Raw genomic sequence first — 2715 nt, forward strand, 5'->3', positions numbered from 1 at the left:
TTTCATCTACTCCTAATTTATCTCGAATATCCTCATTCCTAATCTTATCATTTCTCCTAATTAAAAATAAAAAATTTAATTTAATTAAATTTAAAATAAAATAAAATAAAATAAAACCTCATCAGTTATATGAATCATAAAATGTCATTGCGCTAGCTCAGTTTTGAGTCATTTCTTCTGTTAAATCCAAGTAGTCCAATTCTTTTCTTAGAGTCTCCTTCCAAGTTTTCCTAGGCCTTCTTCTACCCCTTTGGCCCTGAGCCTCTGTCTCTTAATCACATCTTTTAACCGGTATGTTGCAACCTTAACTGCATTGGCATTATTGCTTTCATTGTTCTCCTTGTAGTCATGCTCGTAACAATTTTTTCTATCATGTTCACCAAGTCCAAAAATCCCAAATTCAGCATATAACGTGTTGTTGGACTTAGCAAGAGTAATGGACTGCCGGACTACAACGTGACGTTGAGGGTTCAAAATCCAAATTCGAGGGTGGCAATTGTGTACAATGGTGGTGGTACTAGCCTTCATTTTAGGAAAAAAACAATAGCTAATGGAAAATACCCGTCTCTCACTCAAGGGGTGGGCAAATCAAAAGAGGTTACTATCGTCGTTCACGGCACAAACGTTATTTTGCCTAACGAAATCAATAAAAGCTTGGGAGTTAATGAGAGCAGCAGCAACACGAAGAAAGTGCAGGTTAGTTTGTCCCTCAACATGAACATTCTGGCAAGGTTGAGGATTGGGACATTGAAAAGTAGAAACATGAAATTTCATGTGACGTGTGATATAACGGTGGATAAATTGTCGAAACGGACTAAAGTTTTGAGATAGGAATGCGAAACCCAATGGAAATAGCAATCAAATGCTGTTGTTGTATTTATAATTAGGAACGAGTTTGGAAGCCGTGTAGCGGTGGTGGTAGGTGGTGCTAATTCAAGTTCATCTCTGTGTATGTATTTTGTTCACCATACTTTTTTTTTGGTACCCTTTTTCGGTACAAATCCCTTTGATTTTTACTTCTCTATTGCTCCATTTAGTTTTATTAGTTTTAAGCCCCCAGCTCATTAACGAATCAGTGGGGAGTCTACAATATCTATATGCTTGCATGACATTCGTCTTTTGAAGACGTAATAAATTAGGTCATACCCTTTTCTGGAGAGTCCTAACCAGTACTTTGAAAACTTTACTTTTTTCTTCTTTTTTTCTTCTTCTTCTTTCTTCTTTATTTTGTTAAACTTTTTGCATGAATATATAGTATTTTCATTTCACATGGCTAGCTATTAAATCAACTAAGTTCAACTCTAGGAAGCAGAACTTTATTTTACTAGCATTGGAATTTATTCTTTTATTTATTATACACACGCACACATATATGTATATATGAGTACTATCATTGACAATCTAACAAATTTATTGTGCACTTCTCAAAAATCAAATTTTTTTTTTTTTAATATCAAATATAGAACGTATGTAATATAATAATTTTCCAGAGTGTTAATAGGATCACCCCTTTTTGTATTTATTAAACTTTTTAAGACAGTGTCACAAACGTACAGAGTTCTTTGATATGTTTGTACACAATTTTGCATCATTGTTGCCCACATTTGACCAAAACAAAATTGCACTCCAAGTCATCCGAACATATTCTAAGAAGGATTTTCAATGACGTTAGGTCAATACTTCTCCAAATATATATGAAGCCCAAGCACATCAACCAACAGACAAGCCTAGGACTCATATATAATCCAGTATCGATCTATTCTTGAGCACATCAATAGACTCACAAGCCTATGACTCATATATAATTCGGAACTAATTTGTTCATCATATTCCAATCTCAAACTTGGATTCCCAGCTGAGATTCAGGTGGTGGTGGTGGTGGTGGTAGGGTGTGTGTGTGAGAGAGAGAGGAATGAGAGTCACGACCTAATTAGTTACCTTCATAGGTGTTTGTTTAGTTTTTAAGTAGCAAATTGGTTAGATTAGGCTAGCTTAGTGATGAGTTAGATTGTGCCACTTGTCATGAGATTAGAAGATTTGTTAGTTAGTTAGTTAGTTAGACTAGCTTGATATATACAAGTATAAATAAAATCTTTCCTTGTATTACTTACTCATTAAGAAAGATAATAATAAAATATAGTTTTCTTCATTTCTTCTTCTCTCTAAGTTCTGAGTTCTTCCTTTCATTTCTGCATATCAAGATCTTCTACATATATAGATCTTCTACATATATAGATTAACATGGTATCAATCGCCTTCATTGCTTGCGCACGATACATTGATCATTTCCTTTCTTATGCTCACCGTGCATCAGTCTTCATCTTCTTAGAATTTGGTTTCTTCAACCATAATTCAGTTTGTCTTCTTAAAACCCTTCAATTTCTAGGGTTTGGTTGATTTTGATCTTTGATCGATCATCTTTTGTATCTTCTCTACTCGTGTACATCAGGTGCTTTTGACGAGTTCTCGATGAAATTCTCATACCGAATCTTGTGTTGTTGATCTCCTTGGCATCATAGACTAGTCATCCATCTAATAACATTGTAGCATTGATGTTAAACAAGGGCAATGTGAAATGTACAAAGGTTATATCACCTACTATGTGTTAGAGTTGCTTAGAGGGCAAGTTTTGTAAACTTTCCTTTTAACAAAGTGTCAATAAGTTCGTACACCATTTTGAGATTGTGTATAGTGACCTATGGGTTCGGCACCTTT

The 2715-nt window shown here is 34.6% G+C and overlaps 1 pseudogene; it reads left to right on the forward strand.

The window, feature by feature from the left end:
* The first annotated feature begins 297 nt into the window (after nt 1-297).
* LOC137717506 (NDR1/HIN1-like protein 13) lies at nt 298-855 on the forward strand (annotated as a pseudogene).
* The last annotated feature ends 1860 nt before the right edge of the window (nt 856-2715 follow it).

This window comes from Pyrus communis, chromosome 8 (assembly GCF_041283825.1).
Source record: "Pyrus communis isolate YQ-2024b chromosome 8, ASM4128382v1, whole genome shotgun sequence".
In the NCBI taxonomy this organism is placed as follows: Eukaryota; Viridiplantae; Streptophyta; class Magnoliopsida; order Rosales; family Rosaceae; genus Pyrus; species Pyrus communis.